Source organism: Marmota marmota, unplaced genomic scaffold (genome assembly GCF_001458135.2).
Source record: "Marmota marmota marmota unplaced genomic scaffold, marMar, whole genome shotgun sequence".
Taxonomy (NCBI): domain Eukaryota; kingdom Metazoa; phylum Chordata; class Mammalia; order Rodentia; family Sciuridae; genus Marmota; species Marmota marmota.
Window position 1 is genome coordinate 431,209 of NW_026000211.1, and position 16,809 is coordinate 448,017.

Below are 16,809 nucleotides of genomic sequence, written 5' to 3' on the forward strand. Positions count from 1 at the left end.
AGGCAAAGAAGAGGGACTTGGAAATCAGACACACCTGGATTCCTGCTGAGCTCTCTGCTTCCTTGTCCCTGACATTAGGCAAGTCACTTAACCTCTTTAGTCCTCAGTTTCGTCGTTGGTAAAATGACTTTTTAAAGTGAGCCATAATAATGACTCATGGGTTTCTTGTGACTTTTAAATAAGCCAACGCATGGAAACACTTCACCTGTTGACTATGCATAGTAAATGCCCCCAAATGTTAGTTATTAATAATTCCTATCATTAGTTTATTTCCTCATCATTTAATATCAAGTACTTCTAAAAATCTTCTTAGTTCTGGGTTCATTTTGCTGTAGGTTGAAGATACTAGAATTCACACATATACACACTTACAGATGGAGAACAGTTTGAGAAATGTGTCATTAGGTGATTTTATCATTGTGTAAACATTATAGAGTGTATTCATACAAACTAAGGGGGCTACAACATTACTAGGCAATATAATCCATGAACCCGTTGTCGTATATATGTGTTCAGTCATTGGCCAAAATGTCATTATGGGGCTCATGACTGTATTACCACTTCTATTTATGACTTTAAATTGCAGTAGTTAGAACACACGTCATAATGTGAAATCACCTGGCACAGTGCCTGTGCTCTAGTGAGTGTTCTGGAAACCTATCACTTTGGATGAGGATATGTAAAAATGTGCAATGCCAGACTTAGGCATTTGAATTAACTTTGATAAGCAACATGGAGCCATCAATGGTTACTGAGGAGGAGAGTGTGTGATCGTATCTGAGCTTTAGGAAGACAACTCTGAGAACAGGATACAGAGTGAGTTGCGTGGGAGGATGTCTGGATGCAGAAAAATTATGACTATGCTGCCAAAGATAGAGTTGTAGCAGAAAGACTATAGAGAATGGATTACGCGGAGAAGCAAAATAAATGTGGGACCCACCAGAAGCATTTGGAGCTGGCAAGATGGAAGTAGAGGAAGAAGTCAAGATGAGCAGAAGGTTTGTAGGTCATTCTGCCAACAAGGTAATTCAGAGTGGAAATGGACAGCTGAGTAAGGACTGTTGGGAGGGAAGATGACATGTCACATCCACTTGGACTGTTAGGTTTGAGGGGAGGGGTTGGGACAGGTGTACAAATATGGAAATGCATATTTAGAGATCGTAAATATGCTCAAGGTAAAGTAAAGGGTCCTCTGCTTGAGGATTATCACTAAAGCCTGAGAATCCTCTTCCAGAGGGGACAGGAGGAGGTGCTCCAGGGAAGGAGTGGCCAGAGAGTGAAGCGGGAGGTGGGACATCATGGCTGTGAAAAGGAGTGGACATTAGATAGGATGAGGGCCTGCCAGTCAGGGAGGAGGACTCTGACCTACAGCAAGAGTCAAGGGAGGCTCCAGAGACAGAAGACTGGATTTATAATGGGGGGGAGGGGTCTTGGAACTTGGAGATGCCCTCTTTAAAGGAAACCAAGGATGGGCAATCAGGAGAGGGAAGCAAGTCTGTTGCCCAAATAGCACTAAATGCGTAATGATGTAGGCACCAGTGGCTTTGGAGCAGGTCTGAGTCTTGCCAAAGAGCACACCCTCCTTTCTAAAAGCCACTAGTAAAGGTGACGATTTGATAAGAGGCCCAGCCCAGTGTGATCTGGGACAAATTTCCTTTTTAATTTCAGTTCTTTCTTTCTAAAAGTAAGTAATGGGTCCAGATAATCTCTAAGGTGTCTCATTAGATGAGGAGGAGTTTGTCATTAGTTTTCCTCCTCATTTTGGAAACAATTCAGCTAATATATACATTATACATATATAATATATTGTATATAATATAATTATCAGATTCTATATACACACATTCACAAAAACCCCACTAAGTTGCTCAACTGGTTTTCCTTTCTGGTTTCCTACCATAGCCTAAATCTATGTCTGATTTTCCTAAGTCTTCATAATGCTTTGTTTTAAAATCTATAAGACAGAGGAGGGAGGGAAAGAAGAATAAAAATGTGGCTAGGCGTGGTGGATCATGCTATAATCCCAGAGGCCCAGGAGGCTGAGGCAGGAGGATCGCGAGTTCAAAGTCAGCCTCAGCAACTTAGAAAGTCTCCCAAGCAACTCAGTGAGATTCTGTCTCTAAATAAAATGTCAAAAAGGGCTGGGGATGAGGCTCAGGGGTTAAGTGTCCCTGGGTTCAATCCCTTGTACAAAAGAAAAAAGAATAAAAATGTGCCTCTTTCCTGGCCTGCCAGTGATTTGCTTTGGAGGAAAGATGAAGGGCAGAGAATAATTTGCTCTCATATTATAATAGTTCTGTGGGGGTAAATAGTTTATTTTCCATATTTTACACTGGATAAAACAAACCAGAGAGGTTAACTAATCTTCCTCAACTCACACAGATAATTAAACATTTACTGAGTAACTCTGAAGCTTGACTTCAGAGAGACAAAGATGATCAAAACATTAACTAGCTGTGTGATCTTAAGTAAATGAGTTGATCTTTTTTGGCTTCAGCTTTATCTCCTATAAAAGAGGGTGTGGGGAGACACCATTCTAGAATTTTTCCTGTCATTATTTCACATGTTAGGATTTGGTGTCCAGGTCTCTGAATCCCCCTGTTCTTGAGGTAAGACAAAAAAAATAAAAGGTAAGTAGAAAGGAAACCAAAGAGACTTCTACTTTAAATCTAAAAGCTCCATGATCAGGGAACTCATACCTTTACTTCCCAGGCCTGTCCTTCCTCCTGGCCTGTCACTCCCAAATTCTTAAGAAATCTATAAATCTTAAAGTCACCATAAGCTGTGAAAATTGACGTTAGTGCTTATGAGCCCTGCTAGTTAGCTTATACAATGTATTTTTAGATTAGATAACACAAAGTTGATGTATTTTAAAGAAACCTATGATAAAGGCACATTCCAAATGTTATCTAGGTAGAAGATACAAGGTCAACCTGAAGATCCTGGAGGAAGACCAGACCACCATAAAGGTCCAGAGGTCCATGATCAAAGAACTAAGTTCTATAGGCTGATGTCATTCTCCACACACCTTTCTATGCCCACCTCTCCCAAAACTCCCTTGTGACAACCTGCATTCTGCTCTGAGAATGCGAATCTTCACCTCTTACTTTCTAAAAAAGCTCTTCCTCTTTGCTAAAATCTGACGCATTCTTAAATTCTTTTGTGTGATGTGTCATGAACCAGGAAGGTCCAAGTAGCAGTCTGCTCTACTTCCTTAAAACCCTTACAATGACATTCTGTCACAGGAAAGGTGGGAGGCTTTGCCTGGGTCTAACCGGGTCTAGGGTGCGTGTGCTTCTTGATGCAGGCGTCCATTGGAAGAGATGAAGCACCTGCTCTTCTCCAAGCAGTTGCAGTTAGACAGTTGGCTGTAGGAGGTGGTTCTGCTTCTGCGTTTCCAAGATCAGGGGAAGGTGGGGGCCCAAAGGGAAGACAATAAGACTCATACCAGATTGTTAATTGAGGGGATTATTTTTAAGTCAGCACTACCTTCTGCCTAGCATGCTCACAGTTGGAGATGTTTTTCAGTATCTTTCAGCCTGCATCTCCCATGGGAAATAAAAGTCACTCTGCAGTTTCCCCAATCTGATCTTGCTAATCTTGCTAATCTTCCCCAATCTGATCCTTATGTTGTGAGTGATCAGTAGCAAAGTGATCAATGTCAGTATGAACACGCCCATTTGTATGCAAGTTGAAGAATGTGAATCTCTGTGAATCCACCAGAGAATTCGGCATGACCATTTTTCCAGGGTAGCGGAGGCATTAGGAGCTTTCACTCTGGCTCTGTCATTTTCAAGGTTGTGTCATGAGTGATGTCTTAGGTATCTTAGGGATATTTTGAGGATGAAGTGTTCTAATTCATGGGAGATGCTTGGAGCAATGCCTGACAGACACAGTAAAAACCTAAAATATGTACTGTTAATAGGTTGTTAGTATTTATAGGCAATTAGTTCACAGCCTCACACAGTGTCTCCACACTGGTGATTCTGGATGTAATTCTACCTTCCTTCTTAGAGCAACCTGAGAGCCTGACATCAATTTCCTTGGACATTTCAGGGACCAGGTCATAGATTGTTAATATGTCTTTATCAATGAAAAGATTTGAATGAAAAATGAGGCATCAGTCTATCCCAGATTCCCTCCAGTGTCCATAGCCAAGGAATCCACTGACCTGGCTCAGCTTACTGAGAGTTCACAGTGAGCTTTTCGTCACAGTTAAAGGATCCTGTCCCACCCCTTGATCCATGCTGGTCTTTCAGTCAAGGGCCATACCCAGAGACTCCACTTTTGGAGTCTTCATAACACTTGACTTGTGTCCTGTCAGTCACCCAAGGGGAAAGTTGTCTGGGCTGGTGCCAATTCTCAGGCAGACTTAAAAAAGGACTGCACCATGGTCCTTGCTCTGTATGGCCAGGAGAATTCTCTGCACATCCATCCAATCAAACTGCTGCTGTCCTTGGAAGGTGGGGGTAGGTCAGGAGCGGGTAGGAAGGGTTTGTTAAGACCTGAATTGCTTTTTCTCCAATCAAAATAAATGTTCCTTATAGGGAAATAAGTTGATTATTCTAAATCAAAAGTAACCAGTATTTCTTATAATATAAAATATTCAGCTAGAACTCTTTATTTCTTATAAATACCTATCAGAAGTCCCCACGGAATAGAAGCATGCTATATGAATATATCTCAGTACTTTATAAAGTATAGATTTCAAAAGAAAAGATGGTCCTTTGATGGAATAAGTTCCCCATCCCTGACAAGGAAGGATTCATCCTATGCAGGGTAATCAGATCACATGGAGAGGTCTCTGTTTTAGTGGCCCTCTGAGAATAAAAATAAGAATTTTGCAATAACAGAATAAGCTTCTTCCAAAGTAGCCCAGAGCACACTTTCGGTGGTGTGTTCAACCAAAACATCTGCTATGGATTTTCCTAGTTATTCTAAACATCTAGGTCAAGACAACAATAATCCTTGGGAACCCTTCAAAGAAAGAAGGGTCCATGTTAGCATTGGAATTAATCCTATGTGAGCTTCTCAAATAATAATAATAATAAAAAAACACACCTTTATCAAGTGCTTAGTATGTTCCAAGCACAGGGCTAGATAGATCTTGGCAGACATGAAATGGTATCAGAAACACTTAGCACACAAAGGTGCCTGTGTTTATATGAGACACAGGGACTTAAGAGGTCAAACTTATTCCCCTGTTTCCACATGGTAGTGCTGTGCTTTGCTTGCCTGAGTCACGCAGAGTTAGAGGAAGAACTCAGAGGAGAATCTGGAATTGAGTGAGGGGAGAACAGAATTAACAGCCTCAGGGAAGAAAGGGGAAATGTAGGGTGAGGGCTGACCTTAGCTAGTCTGGTTCATAGAAGAAGATAACTCTACTCTCCCACCAAGTCTGATTCTAACCCTGAGACTGAGAGGAAAACATATCAGGTCTCTTCTTTCTCCTGCCAGTGCTAAGACCTTGCCTTTTAGGGCAGGTAGCTGACAGGGTATCTTTCCTTGCTCTGCACTCCCACCCCTCTTGAGAAGAGCCCTGACCACAGGCAGCAAGGTTGTGTCTGAAGCAAGGCACATACTGATAGTACTTGCATTTTCTGTGCTTGAGCTGCAGAAGGACATTTCGTGTCCCACTTAGCAAGTCTGGAGGACTGTCTGATTTGTGGATGATAGCACAAGTCACCCGGCCCGCGATGGTGGGTGAAATACCATCTGATTCAGAGATTCTTTCGTGACTTCCTCCAGAGCTGAATGCCTCATTCGTGTCTCCAAAAATAGAATAGCAAGGGTTAGATCCCAATTCCTCTCCTATTCCCTGGGGATGCTGTGAATGAGTGATGGCTTTACCAGAAAAACACCACCGAGGCAGATGGTTTGTTCCTTTTTGATCAGAATCTAGAGAAGGCAACACCTCCCTGTGGAGAAGGAATGTTGCCCTCTGAACTTGGAGGCATTCCTCACCCCGAAGTGAGGGCTTTTTGCTAAGACTGGTCCAACATTTTCATTTTCAACCTGTTTACTTTATGTTGAGCTTTGCTTTCTAACCCTGTGACCTTGTCTACACTGTTAGTTTGAGGACAAGATCAATCCTTTAGTAAAGGGGGGTTCAGGCAATGATGTGGGGGAAGGAAGGTGGGGCTGCAGTGCCCCATCTCACCATTAAAGAACTTTCTATTGGACACCTCCCACAGAGATCCTTTCAAAGTGTTCTTTTAAAAGAATGTAAAATTTTAGAAAAGACCCCACAAATTTAAACTAAGGTGTGGTAAGACTGCTTGACTCCAGGTCAAAGGTAGGGGTGTCAGGAAAACCAGGGAGCCATCAAGTCCTAGAGACAAGGTCTGAGACTATAATGACCCAGAATCCAGGGAACCAGAGGACGACAGCAAGAACACCAGATCCAGGACATGGAGGAACCTGCAATTCCTCTCATATTGCTCATTTGTGTTCAGGTCTTCCTTGTGAAGTGTTAGAATTTGGTAATATAATGAATGTTCACACTAAGAGTTTATTAAAAATCAGTACCCTTCTCTTCCTGGGGAAAGAATTCATCTCCTCTCTGTGGCTGATTGTAGACCCCCAGATCACATGTGAAAATGAAATTCTAGGACAATTCCAAGCACCTGAAGATGAGGGAAGTAACCAGATTATACATAGGGTGAGTGTGCTTCTGAAGGGTTCCCCAGAGCAGGCAAACACTGACCTGTGAAGGGTATATTATGGCTGGGAGTCCCATGCTTGGAACCCTGTCTTAAAGCACAGCATGACTTCCATCATGCCTGTGACCTCTTTTAATCACAAATGGCAGATTTCTGCTCCCTCTGCAATCAACACAGCGTCTTCCATCATTCACAGACCTGCAGATCAAGGCACACCCAGGCCCTCTTACTGGTTCCTGCCATAGGGAATCTTCAGGATCAAATGAGTTGTTTTTCACAGTAACCCTGAGATGACACTTAGAGGTAAATCCGTACATTGGACCACCTTAGACATAGTGATGAGGTTTGTCTATGTGTATTTTTATTTTTTTACTTCTTTTAAACCTTTCCTATCTTTGCTCCTGGCACTTGATACTTTCACATTAGTAGTCCAGGGATAATAAATATATTCCATCTTAAGTGAAAACTGGGACTAATTAGTAGGGAAAGATTGGAGCACTGTATCAAAGACAAAAAAAAAAAAAAAAGCTGCATGTGAATTCTGTGATTGATTGCTAATGTCTGCCACAGGGACATTATTTGCCATCCCATTTGTCATGTGTTCTTAGAAGACAGAGTCGTTGTCTATTCAGCTTCTGATCTGTAATTATTAACTCTCAAATACCTTTTATAGTTGAGCTATACATGCAGCAACTATGAAATCTTTAATCCCTAATTTGATTGTTTCTAGCTCTGCCCAAATTTCAGCTGTCACAGCATGAGTGACACAGTGTAATAGAAGTGCATCTTCTCAATCCTGATAAGGTGAGAAGCAGCAAGAGCAGAAAGAGAGGAATAAAAAACAGAGAAAAGAAGGGTGCAGGTGAAGGTGGTGGGATATATCAGAGAACCCAGCCTAGCCAAAAGAAATAGAAGCCTTCCCAGACACTTAGTGCCCTGTGCTATTAAAGAAGTCTGCAGAGCTGTGGCACACATCTGTGATCCCAGGGGCTCGGAATGCTGAGGCAAGAGAATCACAAGTTCAAAGCCAGCCTCAGCAACTTAGTGAAGCCCTAACTCAAAATAAAATATAAAAAGGGCTGGGAATGTGGCTCAGTGCTGGTGCGCTCCTGGGTTCAATTCCCAGTACTCCCCACCCCCCCAAAAAAAGAAAAACCCTCTGTAGAACATACTGCAAGTAGTATATGTAGCTGTAGACTATAGAAGACTTAAGCAGACTTGCAAACACTGTTGGACAAATTTTCAGGAATTTTACAAGTCAGTTGACATTGTGCTGGTAGCTAGAATTTGGCTCTGCTAATAGTATTTACACTGTAGAAATTGGTTAAAGCTTAAAAGATTGGTTCTCCCCATCCAGAGCTGATTTTTAAACATTTACCAGCACATCACTGAGTATATGTCTCAAACTCTTTAGTACCAGTCTATGTACCATCCAAAATGGACTAATCCATTCCATCCACAAGGTTGAGTCTTGTTCATTCTGTTAAGGAGGTGAGACTGACGCCCTGGCTAATCATGGCCTGGGGTGTTGACTTTGCCAGTATTCTGGGATTTGTTAGTGTCTCATCACAGGCTCACCCTGGCACCAGAGTGGAGAAATGGAGGCCAAACAGGAACTGAAGAAAAGCTCAACCATACAGAAGGAGGCTTTCATTCATAGGAGATACTATATTCCTAAGAATATTTGGAATGGAAAATGACACTAGAATCCACTCTTAGGTCACTTCACTAAATGAGAAATACTTTTTAACTCCATTGGAATGAGCAGTGGAGGACAAGCCCAAGCCTCTTACCCTGGCAGGCTTCTCACTGGGGAACTCACCTGAAGGGATGGCAAGAAAGTAATTACTCACAGGAACTCAAGGTGTATCTCACTGACCTTCTGCCTAACCATGGTGAAGATGGAGGGATTCAGGGATTCCTTCTGAGAAAAAGAGGCTTCAGATTACAAGATGGCAGTTACAAACTCTCTCCGGACAAGAATCCATCTTTCTCACTGTTGGGAGCCTCCACTACAAGTCATTAGTGCAAGGTTTCTCTAGGGTGGAGAGGAGGGGGCCAGGGGTTGAGGGGGATAGGGTGAGAAATCCCAGGAGAATACCTGATTTGGAATCCATTCCTTCATAACATGACATTGAGACAATCTAGTGACTCCTCCTTAGCTAGACCAAAGAGTAATTGCTAAGGTGAACTGGTGAAGGAGAACATTAACATGGTAATTGATTCTGAGCAATAGGAATGTGCCGGGTAAACAAAGAAGCAAGACAAAGTAAAGAAGCAAGAAAAACAAAATAAATGCAAGAGGAGATCAGTCTCTGATCTTCAGAGAGGGAAGAGGAAAATAACATTTGAATAGCATTCAACTCATATAAGGAAATGTTTTCAGAACCTTTTGAGCACCCTCATCACTTCTGCCAACTATCCTTCCACCTATTTTATTATTTATTTACTCTTTGTCTTTAAAACCACTCACTTAAAAAACAACAGCCTCATGAGAAAAATAGAGTTCTTAAAGTCATGGAATTGTTATGCCAGAGGAATTATTCCATACATATTGCTATAAACACATGACTATTAAAATTGAACTTTGTGTACTCACTCCTGAAGTCACTGGGAATGCCATGCTTCACCTGGATGGGAATCTTGAGCTCTGGAAACACAGACACATGTCACTTAGAATGAAGCCACAGAAAGCATCTGACTTGGTATTTCTGTAATTCATCAATGCCTTCCCCTCTTTCTCCCAACTTGCCCACTTGTCAAAGCTCTCATTTGGCATCAGACATTTTTCCCCCTTTTAAAGACCTTGAGCACAAGATGAGCAAGGAAAAGAATTGAGCACAACCTGAACCAAGATGAGAGCCATCTGCTCTCTGTCAGACAGCTGTAGGGCTGTGATGGTTTACTTTATTGTTAAGAATGGAGCCAGGTATGGTAGGTGGCTCATACCTATAATCTCAGCTGCTCAGGAGGCTGAGGCAAGAGGATCACAAGTTTAAAGCCAGCCTAAGCAACCCAGTGAGACTGTGGCTCAAAATAAAATGTAAAAGGGTTTAGAGATGTGGCTCAGGAGTAAAGCCCCCCTAAGTTAAAGCCCTAGTACCAACAAACAAACAAACAAACAAACAAAAAAGGAGTCATTGACTGTCTAATATACTACAAGGCATACCATTTAAAACATGATCTTTGGTGAGAGAATTATTCTAAAATAAGATGTTGCCCTCATCTGAAGCATTTTAAGAAAAAAGTGAAATAAAACGAAGGGAAACAAAACTCACAGGAATCACGAATTTTCATGGCATTCTTCTTTTGTTTGTGTCTTGTCCTCCACTATCTTCTCTTCCATGCCTGAGCCAAATCTTCTTAATCCTTTTCTTACTCTGCCTTCTCTTCATTCTAACCCCCAATTATGTATTTAGTTTCTATCTTTTTGTTATTCAAAATAAAGCCTACTTTCTTGGTAGATGCTTAAACCTAATATGTGATTGATTGATTAATTAATTGATTGGAGCATAAATGGTTTTTGCCAAAGCTGGTTTTGGGAAAGATTTGCCCAAAAGGAATCTTATATCCTATGGTTTTTAATGGTGGGTCTGGTTGCCTGATTGGATTATACTTCCACTAGGGGGCACTCTTCCCTTTAAATGTCTAGAGTCTATCTTAACTACAAGTAAATATTGCAATAGTAACAACAATGTTGATTTCTTTCTGGAAATAGCTGCTTCTGAATACAGATTTAAGGAGGAACTCATTAAGGATATGCCAGTTGCAAAGGAAGCAACTTGGTTGGAGCAGCAAATCCACCCAATTTTGTAGATATAATGTCAGTTGACAGAGCTGGCCATGGTTGCTATGGCATTCCCTATGCAGTGACTTTAGGAGATTCTTTCCTATCCTAGTAGTTGCCTAATAAGGTTTTCTCTAAATTCAATCTGGAATCAAGATAGCCTTCTCAATAATATTACAGAGTATTAATGCATGCACCTATCATCTTCATAGTACTGATCCCAGGTTTGATTTAATGTATTTTAAGCCTGGTGAGATCTCAGATATTGGTACTAACCCATCACTATGCAAGCAATTAAACAGGATCCGAGAGGTGGAATGTCTAGACTACACAGCTCAGGAGACAGATTTCAATCCTTTTTATTATTATTATTATTATTATTATTATTATTATTATTTATTCTTAAGCTTTTGGTGGATACAATATCTTTATTTTATATTTATGTGGTGCCTTGTGCATGCTAGGCGAGGACTCTACCACTGAGCCACAACCCCAGCCCCAGAGTTCAATCCTTATATATCTACATCTTCTTTTACAAATACCTTCTTCCAGCTTTCAATGTCTTTTTGTCAATAAGATTTTTTTTGATCCTCTTTTGGACCTAAAAGAGTTCACTACAGCTGAGACCCTGTAGTATTTTACCACAGATACTAGGTTATAGTTTTTTCCTGTATACATGGGCTTACTATTATTTTTAAAAAATAATTCATGAATATTAAATGTTGAGAGTCATTCACTGAGCTGCTGAAACTTGAGGCATCATGACTAGGAGGAGATAATGTGGGGCACTGTCTTAGCATCCAGAGACTCTGGTCTGAAAGTATTGGCTATGCTTCAAAGACTGAGTTACTTTGGGCAAAATTACTTCATCTTCTTTAGGCCCTGCTTTCCTTTCCTGAAACTGTTAGCTAATGGCATGGAGACAGTGTTGAGCCAGAGGATTGGGTGTATAACTTACCCCTCAAAATAGCCCTCTGAGGTAAGTACTATTATTATCAATCCCCACTTTACAGAAAAAGAAACTTGAGACTTGAAAATGGCAGGTAATTTCCCCAAGATGGTGGCATGCTGAGCTGAAGCAGGTCTGGATCTCAGGTTTTGAAGACTAATCTGAAGCCCAGGATGAGGCCTTCATCAGTCAATATGCATCGTGACCCCTCTACCATCCTAGCTGGCCTCACTGGCTCTGAAACTTGACATTTTCATTTCAAACCACAGAGAGAATGTGAAAAGGAAATGGCTGAACAAAAATAATATGATATTTGAGAGGCAGTGAGTGTGGTGTTATCAGGGGACTTGGGTTCATGTCCCTTCTCTCCCACACACTGTATGTGATTTTAAGCAGATCACTTCTCCTCTCCAGGGCTGTTTCCTCAACTGAAAAATGAGGGGGTTGAGATGAACCCCAGTCCCTCAGTGCTCACATTCTGCACCCCAGGGTAGTATGCACCGAAGTCACCATTCTTTCTTGTCTGCTCTGGGTCCAGTCACAAAGTCTTTGGCTTTCCCTCCAAGACCCTGTCCCCCAACCCCGCCAGCTTTCCTGCCTGAGTTTCAGCTTACTTTTTTCCTTCCTCCTGCCTCTCAACTCCCTGACTGAGGATGTTCTTTTCTGCTACCTTTTAGAGCTTATGTGATCTAGTGGATCCAGCAAAAGCAAAGAGGAGACTTTCTAGAATTTTGCTTTCGGAGGTGCCAGCTGTGCTTGAACAAGAGCTTGCTTTGTGCCCATTTCCACCCTGGTGGAACCATAATGCAGGAGTCTAATTCAGAACCCGCCTGGTTTAATCATCTAAAGACAATGGAGCTCGCAGGCCATGTCACGCTGGATCTCTGAACACTCTGCTGATGCTGTCACCCTTTTCATCAAAATGATTGAAAATGTATTTCTAGACGGAATTGAGGGTCTTGTCTATACTGAACTGCAATGTTGGTCTTATTGTTCCCTGTTGAAGTGCTTTGGCTTCTAATACACAGTTGCTCCTCAATAGAAGTTCATTATTATTGCTGATAACAACTGTGGATAAACAGAAAAGAAGTTCCTATTTCATGAGGGGGAAAAAAAAATCTCATTCAAACCAAGAGAGAATGAAAATTGCTCTTGTTCAGCAGCTTTGCAATTCCTGCTTTCCCTTTTTTGCTGGAAAGGAAGCCGAGTTTCAATGCTTATCTTGGTTTGATTCTTTTTCCTCCTCAAACTAAAATAGAATAGCTATTTAACTGGGAACTCATGTCAGTTGGTTAACAAAACACACACGTACATGCAGGCATGCATACACATCTTTGTATCCTCATTATATAAACCCCAATCACTAAAAATTGACAAGACAAAAATTTCAAGGTTCCAATAGACAATAGAGCAAAGAACGTGACAGGACAACTCATAAAGGAGGAACTTACACTACATAAAATATTCCACAAACAGCTAATAAAAAGAAGTTCAAGTGAAAACAGGATATAGTGGCTGCTCATCAAATTAGCAAGGACTTTTAAGAATTATGCCAAAGGAGGTCCCTGTTTTTGTGTAAGGAGTTCCTGGAATATATCTATGAAATCCAGATATACAAAAGCCTGACATTGCCTCACAATGTCTTAAGGGGTTACTGTTAGCTGAAAGTTGATATAATTTAGCTGTCTGGGAATAGAACCTTCCTTAGATTCTCTTTCCATGTCCCCACCCACTCCCTAATCAATATTACTGTCTGTAAAAGAGCCTGCATAATCAAAGGGTCTGCCTTGCTTTTAAAATCCTGTGCAAATCACTTTGTTTCCTAAGTTCCTCTTGAAAAAGGTTATTTGTATTTGAACTTTAAAATTCCACAGTTTTCCCAAGGTACCGTTTTTCTTTGCCCACAAACTTTAAGTCTGCATTCATAGATGTGTACACGCATGATAAGTATTAGATATGGAAGTGTTCCCTAAAAAATATCTGATCCAGATGGTGATTTGACAACTGAAGAGTAAAACTCACATATCCTGAAGGTGGGAGTAGGGATCTTTTTACCATAAAATTTTTCCTTGAAGTAAATAAAGGTCAATATCCCCACTATGCGTGTGAGTCTGTAAAGAGATCCATGAGGCTTGACCCTTGGGTTTATCAGGTTAGAGCTGTGCCCTCCAAGAATGGACACACTGAATGATCTACTTGGGTGTTTTAGGATTTTTGTCTGTCTGTTTGGGATTTTTGCTTTCTACCTTGTCATTTTTAAATTTTCATTTTAATATCATTATATTGTGTAGGTGAGTGTAGTAGTTCATCTTGTGGGATGCCTTTGCTAGTAGAATAGTATTTCCAAAAAGTTCTTAGACAACTGGGTTAGAGAAGAGTGCTGACGTGTCTGATCCTGTACAATTGGGGAATCGAGGCCTTCAGAGTGAAGGGAGGAAGCAAGGCTGGTTGTGATCATAGAGAGTGGCCAGCAAAACTCATAGGCCACCTCTTCACCCTATGCCATGTGGACACTATGGCAACTGAAAAAATCAGCAGAATCAGAAGGACATGCTGGCATACAGGAGAAAAAAGAGTCGATATTTTTAAGGCCCATCTTTTTGTTTGTTTGTTTGTTTGTTTGTTTTTAAGGCCCTTTGTTCAGGTCCTGTCTGGGGAGAAGAGGCCTAGGATTGATTCCAGGACTTACCTGTAAGAGCGGGGAACTGCGGCAAGCCAAGCCAGGAGTTTCAGTGAGATGGTTCCAGTGGGAGTTCACGGCAGGAAGCCAAACAAGCTAAGGGGCACAGCAATGGCAGCACCCAGACCATCTAGCCCAGACCCAAGACTGGGTACTCTTGTTAGGGTGAGAGGTCAGCAAGGACCTGGAAACAAACTCCATGTGAGAGACCAGGTGTGTATGGTGGGAAGAAGGGGGTCAGAACCTGGTGTAGAGTAACATCTTTACTATGTTGTGTCTTCTAGTTCAAAAGCATTATGTGTCTCTCCATTTATTTAGATCTTTGATGTCTTTCTGCTTTTTATAGTTTTCAGCGAATAGGAAAATATATTACTAAACATACATAATCAGATTTACAACTGTATTTATAATAGAGGGTTTTATACCTTATTCTAATTTTGAATGAACAGCTAGGAATAAATAAGACATCTGAGGAAAGAGAAATATCAAATATTTGTCTGGAAATGGAGAATTGAGAACAAATAGAGGCAATTTTAAAAAGCTAAAAGAAATGGAGTAAAAATGTTGTTAAAAATGCTCTGATGTAACTAGGAGAAACAAAAAAGGTACCAGATCCACTGAACAAGAAAATACCATTAAAAGGATCAATTCCTTTTATATTAAAAACAACACAGCAGAGTTGAAAAGAGACAAAGAGAAAGAGAAGGTTTGGAAGATAGTTAATGAAGTCTCCCAGGAAGCAAATCACAATGACCAGGAGATGTAAATGGGACTCAGACAGATTCCAGGTGGTCCAGCAACCAGAGTCATGTTAGAGAAGGGAGAACAGAAGAAAACAAAAGAGGAAAAGAATGAAGAAAATGATTTTTAAAAAAATCCCCAAACTGAAGGATATGTATTATTAAACTAAAATTGCTTATGAAAAAGGCTCACCAGATTTTTTCACTTAAACTTCACAAATTTGCAGTCAGAGAGGATCCTAAAAGATTCAAGAGAGGGAAAAAAAGAAGAGCACATCCTGGCACAGAATGGGGGCTTTTCCACAGTCATATTTCCAACAATACTAGACAGCATAGAAAAAAATTCCTTCAAAATTTGAAAGGATAATGATTTTTAAATTAGAATCCTGTCATCAGCTAAGCTATCAACCAACAATATTTTTCAAATATGCAGGGATTTAAAATTTCTACCTCCCTCTCATTCTTTCTCAGGAAGCTACGGTGAATATGCTAAATCAAAACAAAAGAATGAACCAAGAAAACAAAACAAAAAAAGAATTAAAGCAGCAAAAGATTCAGTGTGGGAAGAAGTCAACCCAAGAACAGGCTATCAGCTGTACCTTGGGCCCAGAGACACGGCTACAGAAGAGAACAGCACAGAGGGCTTGAAAGGGACAGGCAACCAACCGGGCTCACAATGTTTTTGAGTCTGGAGAAAATAAAATTCAGTAAGTTTTGGTAATTCTGATAAAGAGGTTTATAAGCTCTTCTGAGAATTTGGATTTCTTGCTTTGGGTTTTCTTCATTTTCTACATTCCTATCACTAGTCATTAAATCCAGAAGAGACAGTAATGAGCAATAGTTATAGAGTTAAAATGATGTACACATTAATATTAATTCATTTAAAATGATCTTATATTCCTCTATATGTAAGTTAGGAGCAGTGAGGATCACAAGGACAACAGGAAATAAGGGAATGGGTTTCTGTCTACTATAAAAAAATTCAAGCTTTTATTTCTGGTTGAGATGTAGAAAGTTGTTAAGAGACTATTGCATCAACCTAATTATGAAACAAATTGAATAAGCTACAAAATCATAGTTTTATTGAACATCTTAAAGAGCTGAAGATACAAAGAAACCTGGGTGAACTGTATCCAGAAGGTAACAGTCTTTTCCTAGGAGTGAGGACACCTACCTGCGTTCATTCCAGGTAGAGCATCATAATGCTATAGACAGGAGGAGAAAACTGAATTTTTAAAATTAATGGTCACAAGTGAGCTGCCAAATGGATTAGAAGCCTGAGGATTCTCAGGTGCAGGCAAGATTGGGGGACTGGGAGAATCTGCCTCTGAGGCATGCAAGCCTTCCCCCAAAGGCAAGGCAGTAGCTGCTGATGGCTATGGATGGGGAATAGAAAACCCATTTTAAGTATAGAGAGACTCACATAGGCTATAAGTAAAAGGAGAAAAATGATATCATGCTAACACAAATCTTAAGAAAACCAGAGGGGTTATATTAATATCAGATGAAACATATTTCAGAGCAGAGATATTTTTACCCAGGAATACAGAAACTTATTTTATAATGACTGAGGGGTGAATTCATCAAGAGGGTATAGCATTCCTAAATGTTCATGTGCTCAGTAGCATAGCTTCCATACACATGAGCAAAACCCAACACAACCACGTGGAAGGATAGACAAGTCTACAATCAGAGTCAGAGATTCCAAAATTTGTTTCTCAAAAAGGGATAGAACAATTAGACAGAACAATTAGATAGAACAATTAGACGTGAAAACAGAATCAAGCAACTCGACCTGCAACTGGCATATACAAAACCTTCCACCCAATAGTTGAATACACAAATAGCTTCTATGTTCAGATACACAAGTAACTTTTATCAAGACAGACCATGTTTGGAGTCCTGCAACAAATTTCAATGATTGTAAAAGACTCAAGCCATACAAGTATGTTCTCTACAAACAGTAGAATTCAATTAGAAATCAATAATGA

At 40.5% G+C, this 16,809-nt stretch overlaps 1 long non-coding RNA gene across 2 annotated transcripts; it reads left to right on the forward strand.

The window, feature by feature from the left end:
- The first annotated feature begins 722 nt into the window (after nt 1-722).
- On the forward strand, nt 723-15,544 carry LOC125612862. Of its 2 annotated transcripts, none has more exons than XR_007343336.1 (3): nt 723-1,023; nt 14,030-14,291; nt 15,290-15,544. It is a non-coding gene; the product is annotated as an uncharacterized LOC125612862 (long non-coding RNA). The 2 variants fall into 2 exon arrangements; XR_007343337.1 differs by lacking the exon at nt 723-1,023 and adding an exon at nt 2,559-2,609.
- The last annotated feature ends 1,265 nt before the right edge of the window (nt 15,545-16,809 follow it).